Source organism: Symphalangus syndactylus, chromosome 23, assembly GCF_028878055.3.
Source record: "Symphalangus syndactylus isolate Jambi chromosome 23, NHGRI_mSymSyn1-v2.1_pri, whole genome shotgun sequence".
Classification (NCBI taxonomy): domain Eukaryota; kingdom Metazoa; phylum Chordata; class Mammalia; order Primates; family Hylobatidae; genus Symphalangus; species Symphalangus syndactylus.
The window spans coordinates 58,973,478-58,987,923 of NC_072445.2; the positions used below are offsets into that span (position 1 = coordinate 58,973,478).

Here is a 14,446-nt window from a genome sequence, read left to right on the forward strand (position 1 = left end):
AGGACCCACACTCCTTAGCCCCGCAGTGAGAGGGGAACATTTGCACGGGCTTCCTGTTGCCACCTGGACTGAAATGAACAATCCACCCCTCTAGTGATCCTGGAGACTTGCACCGTGTGGTCTTTCCTGCTAGACGCACAGCGGGAGGCCTCCTACATTAGATTCATTTTCCCTCCACCCGTAGCACAAACTTGTAAGATGGTGGTGGAGTATGTTTCCTGAGGCTTTGTTCGGGTTTTAGATCTCAGTTTGGAAAGTAAATATTATTTCCCTTCTGAGACAGTCCTGTAGCCTTGAAGAGACAAGATAAACCTCTAAAGGCAACAAATTCTATAACATGCTTTACATACACCATAAATTCCCTTATGGGTCAAAATATCTGCACACTTTCCCCCTCACGTTATGAAAAGCTTGTAACTGTTGATTTTCTTTTGTCTGGACACTAGCAGACACTGGATATAGTTTTTCATTAGGTTAGCAGTCTCGGGACCATCACTAACAAAGCACTACAGCAAAGAATTTTTTTTTTAACAGATTAGTAATAAAGAAGGATGGCAGTGTCTAGCAATCAGCATTACCTGTGCCTCCACTTTACACCAATAGAAGCTTGTGTTCAGGCCTTGCCCTCTGGAAGATTACAAATTAATGGAGACAGGATAAACACATGGAAAAATACCTAGAGGGAAAAAAAGATACAAGAGGCTTATAAACAGAGCCAATTAAAGTTGTACAGTTATTTACATGATCGCTGAGAGGCTTCTGCTTGAGTAGAGGACAGGGTGAGCAGAATCCCATCCTGGGGGTGAATTCTCAGTGGGATATTGAAAGAGAGAAAGTTCACGATTTGGCAGTGGTGGAAGTACAGCGTTCTGGAGGAGGGAAATAACTTGAAGGTGAGAGCAAGTGAACTGTGTGTGATGGTTTTTCCACCGAGAGCAGAAAGTCTAAGCAAATGGGAAACAAGTAACATCCACACCAGGACACTATTGAGAGTGAAAGGGAAGGTATTAATAATTATACTCAGGGCCGGGCGTGGTGGCTCACGCCTGTAATCCCAGCACTTTGGGAGGCCGAAGGGGGCGGATCACAAGGTCAGGAGATCGAGACCATCCTGGCTAACACGGTGAAACCCTGTCTCTACTAAAAATAGAAAAATTAGCCTGGCATGGTGACGGGGGCCTGTAGTCCCAGCTACTCGGGAGGCTGAGGCAGGAGAATGCCGTGAACCCGGGAGGCGGAGCTTGCAGTGAGCCGAGATCACGCCACTGCACTCCAGCCTGGGCGACAGAGCGAGACTCCGTCTCAAAAAAAAAATTATGCTCAGATGAGAGATGTACACCTGGACTGCCCCGGGGCCATTGGGAAGGGTGGGTTCTCTCATAATGAGCTAGGAAGACAGAATGGGCAGGCAACAGGCAACCGGAGAAGAGCCTACTCAGTCATCATTTGGAAGCAATTAAGACATGATATTACAAACAATTGGTAGCTATTTGGAGACATTTGGCCTGAGCATGGTCTTTTTAAGGAAAGTTATTGTTACTGATGGATTTAGGATCGATATGGAGGCTGGTTACAAAAACTGCAGTAACATTAGCAGTTGTAGTAATGGTACTGGTAGTGATTAACAGCTATTGAGCACTTACGACTTGCCAGGTTTTCCTATATGAAGCCATTTAGTCCCCGCTATAAACCCACACTGTAGATGAAGAAGCAGAGGCTTAGAAAGGCTTCATAGTCTTCCGGAAGCTACAGAGCTGGTAAATGATAGAGCTGTGATGGGGATCCAGAAAATATTCAGATGCTCAAAGTTTAAAGATTATATTTTGTGAAAACCAGATTTCAATAACTTTATAATATTCTACATCAACGGAGCGAATAAGAAAAGGGAATTTTTAAAAGTTTTTCGAATTTCGATGTGTCATGAAAATGATGGGCATCCTGGCATGGTGTGAGGCTTAAGGGAAAGAAGAGAAAATGTGTTTAATTTCACCCATGTGTAGTTTTTAGAAGGATGATTTAATTCACATTTATGCCAGTACTGATACTGTTACCTGTAGGAGACATGCTATTAGAGAAAACCACATCTCATTGAAAAGCCTCTCTTTCAATGGCAAGTAACGACAGTTTAATGGGTATTATTTGGTGTACTATCTGTAAAGAGGGGAAAGAAAACTAGATGTGATTGATATTTGCAGTTCCTGAAAGAATTCCTCATAAGCTATGTCCACAAGTGGCATACTGAGGAACCCCAGAGGAAGAACAGCATTCAATGAAAATGACCCAACCTTATCTGTGATCTAACAAGGTGGTATTTTTGTTACAGTGGGCCCTGAGCTAATAGTGTCCCACAGTTCTAGAGGCTGGGAGTTCAAGATCAAGGCATCAGCAGGGTTGGCTTTCTCTGAGGCCTCTCTCCTTGGCTTGTAGACTGCCACCTTCTCTCTGTGTCCTCACATGGCCTTTCCCAGGTGTAGTGCTTGTACAGAGAGAGGGAGCACTGGCTCTTTGGTGTCTCTTCTTTTAAGGTCTCTAATCCCATTAGATGAGGACCCCACCCTTATTACCTAATTTAACCTTAGTTACCTCCTAAAGACTCTATCTCCAGATACAGTAACATTGAGGGTTAGGGCTTCAAAATATCAATTGGGATGCTGGGGGGACAATTCAGTTCATAGCAGATACCAAGAGTATATTTACATAGAATTGCAGATAGAGTTAATGCCAGCCTAGGAAAGGGGCTTGTCAGTTGCTTGAGGAGGAGCCGAAAGACTTCATTCTAGACTTTCTTATTTCCATGAAGAATTACCCCTAAATAACTCTTAAAACATTGTTGTGTAAATACTCTTTCACATTTTTAGTAAAATGGTTCTCAAACCTCCTGTGGAAAGCCGTCTTGGTGCACACCTTTACTGTGTTATAAATAAAGTGATTTTGTCAATTGCGGACGGATTTAAGGGTTTTATTTTCCCCATTGTAATCACAATCTGAACATATGTAAATTAAACATGATATGTCCTATCTCAAGTGTGGATACCCCCTCCCCTTCCGCATAGTCTCTGCCTCATCATTCATTAATTTCCTTTATAACATCGCACAGTCTACAATTATCTTACTGGTTTCCATGTTTATTATCTCTCAACCCTCTACTAGACTATGAGGGCCACGAGTGAAGTGGCCATGCTTTGTTCCTCTCTGTCTGTCTCCCCAGCACCTAGAACAGTGTTGAAATAAATGTGTGTTGAATGAATGTTGTAGTCTGAGGCCTGCTCACCTTCCAGTTTGGTTGCTAAGCCTTTCATATCAACTTAATTGCTTTCTTGCTTTTGCATTTTTCTTTAAACATCCTTTTTAAATTTTCTGGATTCAAAATTATTATATATAACACAGTTAAAGGGGATCTGCTCATTTTATAGCCTGGGAAGCCAATATAAGGAGTCATGTGAATTAAATGACAGCATAACCAACTGACTCCTGGCAGAGCTTGACTGGAGAGCTCTCAGTCCATCCTCCCTCTCCCCTTCTTCCTGCTCCCAAATCCTTCCTCTTTTATGCCTTTCCTGATTCTCACCGGAAACTCCATTGCCTTTTGCTTGCTCTTAATCTTCATTCCTAGATTTTTTTTAAAAGTTTCTTCTCTGCTGTAGCTTTGATAGAGGTTCCATGGCTTAAACATGTAGTATGGATGGAAGGAAAGAAGGAAAGAAGGGAGGGAGGGAAGGAGAGAGGGAAAGAGGGAATATATGTGTATAAAATTAAGAAAACGCCAGGCACAATGTCTCACACCTGTAATCCCAGCACTTTGGGAGGTTAAGAGGGGCCGACTGCTTGAGCCAGGAGTTTGAGACCAGCCTGGGCAACATGGGGTAACCCTAAATACAAAAATTAGCCAGGCAGGGTGGCATGCACCTGTAGTTCCAGCTGCTTAGCAGTCTGAGTTGGGAGGATCCCTTGAGCCTGGGAGATCAGGCTGCAATGAGCAGTGATCGCACCACTGCACTCCAGCCTGGGCTACAGAGCGAAACCCTCCCTCCAAAAAAACAAAAAAACAAACAAACAAAAAAAACAAATAAGAAAAAATATGGCAGAGTAAGGGTTCAAAAAAGTGATTTATAAGAAAAGCTATGAAACATGTACTTCTGGCTTATTCAATCCACATTCCTTACCTTTTCTTTTTGAGTTGCTATAACTTTTTATTTAAAGAGGGTTAAAAATCAGGCATATTTTCAGTGACTAAAGGAGAACTACTTAGTAATATTCTTCTGCCCTAGAGAGAATTCACCAGTTCCAGAGTCTCCTACTAATAAAGAGTATATATTATGCACATACAAAGAGGCAACATCATGACTAAAAGCATGGGCTTAAGAGCCAGCAAGCCTGGGTTGAAGCCCAGATCTGCCAGCTGCATAATTTGGGGCCATTTTTTTGACCTTCCTGTGCCTCCATTTTCTGATCTGTAAAGTAAATGTAATTGGAGTCTTCACAGAATAGCTGTGAATATTAGATGAATTGGTGTTTCAAAAGTGCTGAAGACAGTGCCTGTCACATAATTACAACGATCTTTCAGTGTTGACCAATGCTTTACTACATGTTTCGCTCTATACTAAGTGTGCTTTACATGTGTTATGTTTTAAACCTTGAAATAAGTCTCTGGAGACTTATCCAGAGAGGACCTGACAACCAAATCTAACATGATCCTCGACGGGATCCTGGAATAGAGAGAAGACATTAATGGCAAAACTGTTGATATCCAGATAAAGTCTGCAGTGTAGTTAATAGTAATGTCAAAATGTCAATTTCTTATTTTCGATAAATGTATCCTGGTAATGTAAGATGTTAACAATGAAGTAAACAGTTAAGGGCATATGTACAGAGCTCTCCACAATCTTTATAAATTTTCTGTAAAGCTAGAATTATTCCAAAATAAAGTTTATTTTTTTAAAAGAAAACAATAATCTGCGGCTACAGACACCGTCACCCATGTTTTAGTGATTAAGGAGCTCAGGCTTAGGTTAACTACCAAGCCAAAGGTACAACTAGACCTGGCCTCACAGGGACCCTGATTGTCTGCGGAGAAGACCACATCCTAAATCCCTAGGCTACCCCGCTGCCCAGTAAGTCTCAAATTTCTTTTATATTCTCATTCGTGGCAGGCTGGGATCTGGAAAAGCAGGTGTGATCTAAACACAGTTATGAAGCAAACAGTGTTTTTCTTTAAGCTCCCTTTCTCTTCTTTGAGATTTAATTCCCACCCTGATGGCCTGTCTACTATAACCTGATTTCAGGTTTTAAAAATTTATATATGTACATATGAAAAAATACATGCACACATCTCTGTATATTCACCTTTCCATAGTTTCAATTACCCACCATTAACCATGGTCCTAAAATATTACAGCATTTTAAGAGAGAGAGAGAGAGAGACCACATTCATATATAACTTTTATTACAGTATATTGTTACAATTGTTCTAGTGTTATTGTTAATTTATAACTGTGCCTAATTTTTAAATTAAACTTTATCATAGCTATGTATATATAGAAAAAAACAGTATATATGGACGGGGCACAGTGGCTCATGCCTGTAATCCTAGCACTTTGGGAGGCCAAGGCAGGCAGATCCCCTGAGGTCAGGAGTTCAAGACCAGCCTGGCCAACATGGTGAAACCCCATCTCTACTAAAAACACAAAAAAATTAGCCCAGTGCCGTGGTGTGCACCTGTAATCCCAGCTACTCAGGAGGCTGACGCAGGAGAATCGCTTGAACCCAGGAGGCGGAGATTGCGTTGAACCGAGATTGCGCCACTGCACTCCAGCCTGGGCGACAGAGTGAGACTTTGTCTCAAAAAAAAAAAAAAAAAAAAAAAAATGAAAAGAAAGAAAAGAAAAAGAAATTAAAAAAAACAGTTTATATCTATATATAGGTTTCAGTAATATCTGAGGTTTCAGGCATCCACTGGGAGTCTTGAAACAGATTTTATAAATGAAGCTTGAAACTGTTTTATATATATATACTGAAACTACTTTGTGTATATATATACATATACACACATATATGCACACACCTATATTATATATTTATATACATACATATATTTTAATATGGGCTGTATTTGTATGTCTATATTTATGGGATTTCAGCATCAGCAGTTGGGTATACTGGGCACATGGACCAGACTACAGGACAGTATTCCACACAGTCCTAAAGCATTTCAAATTTCCCATCTAAATCATTGATTACAACTAACCTTTCCTTCTTGTTAAAAAACTGCCAACCCCACAACTTCACCACCACTAGCTTTACAAGTACCTCTTTTTTTGCAAACACATCTCAGTTCCCAATATCTACCTCCTACATTAACGTCTGTTTCCCCAAACCTTACCAGATCTCAAACTCACTAGCTTCTGACTCTGTAAATATGTTGCCAACATAAGAAGCTTTCTCCAGATGCCTGTTCATGGGATCAAATTTTGTAGATGAACTGTTTCTGGTAAACAACACTTAAACCACTCATTTTTCCCTTCCCTAAACTTTCTGCTATACCATTCCGTACTATTTTGTTTTTAAAAGCACATGATTGAATTTACAGTTTTGAATGTTTTGGCATCTCCTTTTCATGGCAGTTCCTATTGTGCCAAAATGTCTGTGGACATCAATACAAAGGAACCCACGAGTCTAGAGTCAAAGTCCAACTTGGGAAAAGTTGGAGAAAAGGCAGTAGATAAAACGGACTTTCCGGAAGCTAAGGAAAATGAAAGGGACATGAATTCACAAGTGAGAGAGATAAGCCAGAGAATGGAAAATAAGAGTAAGCCGTTAATAACAGGACGATAATAGCCTATGGTGAGCTTTAACATGTTCTAAGCGCTTTTTAAATTTCAGCTGTTTTAATTTCTGCAAAAGGAGGTGGAGCTTGATTTATGGTAGATGATTGAAAATGGAACTAGCGTTATAATAAGGCATCTAAATAAGGGTATCTGTGTGTGTGCATGTGTGTGTGTGTGTGTGTGTGTGTGTGTGTAGTGCATATCAGCTAGCCAGATGGCTGTCTAACCTAAAGACAGTGTAGATGTTACTTGTAAGATTTTTTTTTTTTGCTACTAATGGGTTATGCACATGAGGTTTGGTAATTATAAAAAATATTGATGCAAGCAGGAAATCTTGGCACGGCGGCAGTGTGTAGTTCTCAGAGCAGGAGTAACAGGACACACACATTTGTCTTCGGCTCGCTACTCATACAACTGTCGTTTCCAACTGTTGTGGAACCTTCTGGTTGCAAAATTCCATCCCTCACATAGTAACAAGAGAGTCAAAACAGTCCCTCCCTCCGGAGCTTTGATCACACAACAGTTTTGTAACCATGTTCTCTCAGAAAGTTCCATAGTCCACCCGTCTAGAACAAAATAAAGTGATTTCCAGAAAGGTAAATCAGACATTCTCTCACAGGAGTTTTCTGCTATTTTTATTATTCTAAAAGCATAGTTTTCTATTGCCTCAGGTTTGATTTGGGGGAGCAGGATGGCTATCCTATGAATGTTCTTCAAAAATATTTTTCTACTGTCTTAATAACCATTCCTTTTGGTATCTAGTCTGAGCAACTGATTATCTTGTATCTATTTTCATACAATTAAAACAAATTCACACAATTTAAAATTGAAAACTCTAATGTTATTTCTTATTAAGAAAGCTCCTAATTTCTTAGTAAGGGGGAAGAAAAGACTTGTCCCAAAGCAACTATTATTCAAAAATTTTCCAGACATAAGTTGTTTTATGACAGTGACCCATGATTCATATTCCCCAAAGGTCAGACTGCCATTCTACAATAATTTACAACAAAACATTTTGTGTCTGTGTTCACAAATGCAAAGAAAGCCAGAATAATATTGGGCAGTACTTAAATGAGAAATTCTGGGATGCTGAGGAAATAATAGCAGGTGTCAAATAATATGGATTTCTTGCTACTAAAATCCCCTTGAAGCATGGCTTGATTTTTCCTGGAAACCTAAATCAATGGTAATTTTGAGAAGTCATCATTCAATATTGACCAGTTATATAGCAGATAAGTCAAAGGAATGGTTCTTCTAAGTTACACTGAAGGTCCTGAAAACAAAGAAATATTAATGTTTCTTACCACTGCCAAATTCCATCTCAAATACATTGCTAATTAGCAACCTAAGTTTAATATGCTAAAGTACCAAATGACATTTGACAGTGTCCCCATCTGTAAAATGGGGTGATAATAACCTACTCCTTAGGGATACTTTGCAAAAGAGCAATGAGTGCTTTTTAAGTTCTTTGGAAGAATCTGCTTCTGTGAGTATCTAAATAGCTCCTTTCTTTTATATCTTTCTACTATATGTAATGTCTCCTTTATCTTATTCTTCTATGTCTCTTCATTATATCCTCCTTTTGTTTTTTACTGATTAGTAGTTGGATTTCTTTTTAAGCAAGCATTTATTTACATACTTGTAACTACTCGCCATTCTACTGCTCTATTTTCTTTTTTCTTCTTTGCTTCTTAATTTGAAGAGAATGACTTATGTTAAACCCAGGACAAGATTTTTCTAGATGCCATGAAGATGGTGACTTGGATATCTACCCTCCTAAATTCACTTACAATTACTTCTATTAAAATTAATAGTTCCAATGGCTTTGATTTCACTGGATGAAAACTACTACACACTCTCTTTTTCCTCTAGTTTACATTGCCCTGACTACCTGGCTTCTTGAATATAGATGATCTAACTGATTAAAATCAGAATTATCTCTTTACAACCATCCATAACCTGCAATTCTGACATCATTCCCCAAAACATTTTTAATCCCTCTGTTTTAAACACTTTAATCCCTCTGTTTTTGCCTTAACTAAGGCCTTCCTATTTTCTCAACTCTAACTCATTGCTTTATTTCATTTAGAAAATGTGGGATTTTTTTATTATGACCATAAAATGTAGAGGTCCACTGTGACATATTTTCAAACTTTCCCTCACTCTTCTTTGAAAAAATTGCTGAAGGTGAAAAGCAAGTACATCTCGTATTACATTTCATAAAAACTGCTCAACAGATTCTTCCAGTGTTGCCAATATTAACATCTAAGAGTGTCTGGGGAGAGAATGCAGTTGTCTACCATGACATCAACTTGGAAAAGATAGGGCTAGAGTCCAAACATTCCTAGCTTCTCTGAATCAGGCACACCACCCTAATTATCTCCTAAAAGGAATGCTGTCATCATGTAACTCCCTCACTGAAGAGACCGAGTCGCTTCCCTCTAACTACAAGATACACATTCCCTAGCTGGTCTTTAAACCTCGATACGATGGAAGCAATCACCTCAAAACATTATGTTTACTTACTTCCCTAAACAAAGGCTTCACTCAAGCTAAATGGGTCCACTCACTGTTCTTGCAGTAAGTTTGGTGCTTCCTTTCTACACACTTCTGTTTCAGTCAACATCGTTGCACAGAATGCTTGCTTTCTTCTTCTTTGCTCATCCAAATGCTCTAAGCCATTCTCTGTAAGATCTAGGTGAATTGTACCATTTCTAGGAGCACTTCATGAAGTGATCTACGAGGCTCATATAATTGGCAGACTGGGCGCGGCAGCTTGGGCATGTAATCCTGGCACTTTGGGAAGCCGAGGTGAGTGGATTGCTTGAGCCCAGGAGTTGGAGACCAGCCTGGGCAACATAGTGAAACCTCATCTCTACAAAAAATACGAAAATTAGCCAGAGGTGTCTGTGGTCCCAGCTACCCAGGAGGCTGAGGTGAAAAAATCACCTGAGCCCAGGGAGGTCAAGGCTGCAAGTGAGCTGTGATCACGCCACTGCACTCCAGCCTGGGTGACAGAGTGAGACCCTGTCTCAAAAAAATAAAAATAAAAAATAAAATAAAATCGACATACTCCCAATTAGTTAATCAATTATGCCTGTCCCTTTAAGTGCTATCCTTTCACTTTTTCTAGGTTTCCATTTTCTGATCTAAATTGTTTAGAACACACAATTCTATCTTATACATACAGCCTTTCCTTCCCTTAAGTCTCCCTTATTCATTAATTAATAATCAACCCTACATGTTATCCATGAACCGTCCTTCCAGGGAAATGAGATCCATAGTCTATTGATTATTGTATCTAGGGTTTTTAAAATGTGTTTTTGTTTTGTTCCTGTTGAGAAATATAGATAAGTGGTACCTTCTACTGCTAACATTGACACCTCTTTGGGTTTTACTTCCTACCTGCAAAGGGTCTGAGTTAGACTTGCTCACTAAAGTCCACTCTAGGTTAAAGAATTGTGGTTTGGTTGGTTCTGCTTCAAAGATTGGTGAATATTTTCATCAAATACTTTGAGAATACAAAACATAATCACGAACTTCACATTTTAGATTTTAGTTGCCTTTTCAGTTGTCTCTTGACCTCCAAACTTCTTAAAAGCTTAATCTATAATAGCCCCAAATCTCTCTGCATCAGCGTAATGCCCTTTCCGCTGACATAATAGTAATGTCTTTCAAGCTTCCACTACATCAGAAATGTCATAGGTCAACCACATGGAACGTTTGTATAACTCTTCATTTTCCAAAATGCTTTCACATAACATTGTGTATTATGGTGGATTTTTAGCTCCACTCTTGGCTATGTGTTATGTCTCTCTTGCACTTCTCTCTTATCTTCGAGTCAATTTATCCTGCCTTGACATATTGACATATCCTTGAGAGCTACCCAATACCCTTTAGACAACAGGTGAAGTATTTGCAAAAGCTATTCCTGATTTTACTGAGGAAATTGATGTTCATAGAAGATGTCCTAGGACTTGTCCAGATCTCCACACCCATTACATGACAAAGACAGGATTTAACTCAATTTTTTCTGACTTCAAATTTACTACATTTGCATAAACTCATGGCTTGCTTCTGCAGTAAGTGTCTGTTTCTTCGTTTCTAATTTAGTGGTTAATGGGTGAAACTCGGGCCTTTATTTTTCATTTCTTCCTAACTGACCGGATACCTCGCATGATTCCAACCTGTCCTAAACTCAGCTGTCAAAATTAGAGCCATCACAATCTTCTCCCCAAATATTTTCCTATTTACTTACAGTCTAAATTCTAAATTTAACATGGAATTCAAAGCCCTCTGTTATCAACCTCTAACTATTTTTACAATTTTACCCAATCATTCATGGGGCAAATGTTTACTGAGTATCGTTATACGCCAGGCAATGTCCTAATATTGGGAATGGTGAACAGGGCACAAAAGATGCCTGCTCTCTTGGAGTTAACATTCTTATTCTTGGTTCTTCATTATAATTAAAGAATTGCAGCCATCCAATCATGCTGAGACACTTCCTATCTTCATGGTTTTTCTCATGTTGGTCCCAGCTATCTGGTCTACCTCCTCCTTCAATCCTCAATTCAAATTTCCATATTCAACAAGCAGACTTATAGATCTTGTTTCTTTTATACTGTCATATGTATGTACTGTCCTTTCTGTCTGCCCTAGTTCTGTTTTATTTATTCATATAAACACATAAAACATATTTTAAATATATGTCATGTTCACTTGCAAGCAACATAAGGAAGAAAATCATGGTGTATTCCTTTCATATTTACCTTTCTCATGGAACTTTGCATGTGGTAATCATTCAATAAATGTTTATTCACACAACCCTATGAATGAATTAATAAGTAGAAAGGTATAATCATTATCAGATAAGTTATCTACCTTAGGCAAATCACCTAAAATGACTCACCCAAAGATTTTAGAAGTATATCTTTTCATCTCAATGCTTTCTTTTGTTTTTCATTTACATCAATGTATAATATTTCATCAGAGTTTAAAGAGTCAGATTGTTGTATGGCATGCTAAGGAAAAAAGCTGTTCTTGCCATCTCTGCTGTCACTATTTCCCACTCTCTAGACAAAAATATTTTCAACTCTTTTACCAATTGTTTAATATTTACATTTGCATCTCTAAATAAAATGTAACTTTTGACTTTTCGACTTTAGACTATCTATTGCCTCCTCACTCTGAAATGTGGAGCTTTAGCTCTCTTTTTGTGCTGCTCCCTCTGTCCCCGAGCACACACAGTTACATTGCTGTCCCCCCTGTGCCCCACGTAGATTATAGTTTTGGTTGGGTCAACAGTCGGTGTTTAGAGGTACATTATCACCGAGACGAAGAACACTATTCACAGCTAAGCCGTACGATACACTGTGATTATTTTTCCCTTTTTGTGCTTCCATAAAGAACATCATTGCTTAGTTTGTGTATTTGCTTGGCTTTCTGTGTACAGTCATACACTGCACAATGACATTTCAGGCAACAACAGACAACATATACGACAGTGGTCCCATCAGATTATAATGAAGCTGAACAATTCTTACCACCTAGTGATGTCTTGATGATCGCGCATGTGTGCAGGCCAAGGCCAATGTCTGTGTTTATGTCTTAGTTTTTACCAAAAAAGTTTAAAGAGTAAAAAATAAAAATAGAAAAAAGTTTATAGAATAGAATATAAAGAAAATATTTTGTACAGCTGTACAATGTATTTGTATTTTAAGCTAAGTGTTACTACAAAAGAGTCAAAAAGTTAAACAAAATTAAAAGGTTTATAAAGTTAAAAAGTTAGAGTAAGCTAAGGTTAATTTATTACTGAGGAAAGAAAATTTTTAAAAATAAATTTAGTGTAGCCTAAGTGTCCAGTGTTTATAAACTGAAGTAGGGTACAGTGATGTCCTAGGCCTTCACGGTCACTCACCATCATTCACTGACTCACCCAGAGCAACTTCCAGTCCTGTGAGCTCCATTCATGGGAAGTGCTGTATCTAGATGTATCATTTTTAAAACCTTTTATATCAGCCAGGCACGGTGGCTCACGCCTGTAATCCTAGCACTTTGGGAGGCAGAGGTAAGTGGATCACGAGGTCAGGAGATGGAGACCATCCTGGCTAACATGGTGAAACCCCGTCTCTACTAAAACTACAAAAAATTAGCCGGGAGTGGTGGCTCACGCCTGTAATCCCAGCTACTCAGGAGGCTGAGGCAAAATAAGCGTTTGAACCGGGGAGGCAGAGGTTGCAGTGAGCCGACATCGCATCACTGCACCCTGGCCTGGGCCACAGAGCAAGACACCGTCTTTAAAAAAAACCCCCCCAAAAAAACCGAAAAAATAACAAAAAAACCCTTTTATACCATATTCTTACTGCACCTTTTGTATGATTAGATATGTTTAGATACACAAATACTTACCCTTGTGTTCCAATTGCCTACGGTATTCAGTACAGTGACATGCTGCCCAGGTTTGTAGCCTAGGAGCCATAGGCTGTCACATACAGCCTAGGTGTGTAGTAGGCTCTACCAAGTATATACTCTACGATGTTAGCAGAACAAAATGGCCTAATGACACATTTCTCAAAAGGTATTCTTGTCATTAAAAAACACATGACTGTACTTAGTAATTCAACCTAAGATGGGTAAATGTCATCTCAACACATTCAAACTAACCTAATATAGTATTAATTGGGTCCTATCCAATAGCTCTCACCTGGAGCTTTCTGACCTGTATTCTGAGTCACACCCTAGGCCTGACTCAGCAGTTTTTATGGGATGCCTTTCACCATCATCCTTGGGGTTGACTTCTCCCATTTCTCAAGTGGGTCGCGATTTCCCGGATCCCATGCCCTCCTTCTTTCTGAGTTTATTCCCACATTTTGGGTGGTCCCATACTCCAGGGCTTCCTAAGAAAGGATCCAGAGCGAACAAAAAATTTCGAGGTCTTGGAAATCCGAGAATGTCTTTATTCTACCTTCCTGCCTAATTTATAGATTGGCCGGATAGAGAATTCTAGAATAAAATGAATTTTTCCACATAATTTCGAAAACATTAAATTCATTGTCTTCTAGCTTCCAGCATTTCTACTATGAAATGTCAAGCCACTCTGAATCTTGATTCTTCCTATAAAATCTCTTCTTTCTAGAAGCTCATAATATATTCTTTTCATCCCAGAGTTTCAAAAATTTCCCAATGATGTGTCTTAATGCTGGAGTGCAGTTGCGCGATCTCGGCTCACTGCAAGCTCCGCCTCCCGGATTCATGCCATTCTCCTGCCTCAGCCTCCCGAGTAGCTGGAACTACAGGCGCCCGCCGCCAAGCCCAGCTAACTTTTTTTTTTTTTTTTTTTTTTGTATTTTTTGGAAGATACGGGATTTCACCGTGTTGGCCAGGATGGTCTCCATCTCCTGACCTCGTGATCCGCTCACCTCGGCCTCCCAGGCGTGAGCCACTGCGCCCCGCCTTGATGCTGGTTTTTAAATTATTTCTAGTGCTGGATCTGTGTGGTTTATTTTGATCTAAAAACTCATGTTCTTTCATTTGGGGGAAATATTTTTGCATTGTTTCCCTGATGATTTCCTATTCTCTATCTCTTGAGTTCTCTCTTTGTGGAACTCCTATCATATAGA

The 14,446-nt window shown here is 39.2% G+C and overlaps 1 long non-coding RNA gene across 1 annotated transcript in view; it reads left to right on the forward strand.

Moving 5' to 3' along the window:
• Positions 1–7,305: 7,305 nt before the first annotated feature.
• Positions 7,306–14,446, forward strand: part of LOC129473704 (uncharacterized) — a 38,417-nt gene continuing 31,276 nt past the window's right edge. The window contains exon 1 of the long non-coding RNA XR_010119192.1: positions 7,306–7,420. This is a non-coding gene — a long non-coding RNA (uncharacterized lncRNA). The remainder of the gene's footprint in view (positions 7,421–14,446) is intronic.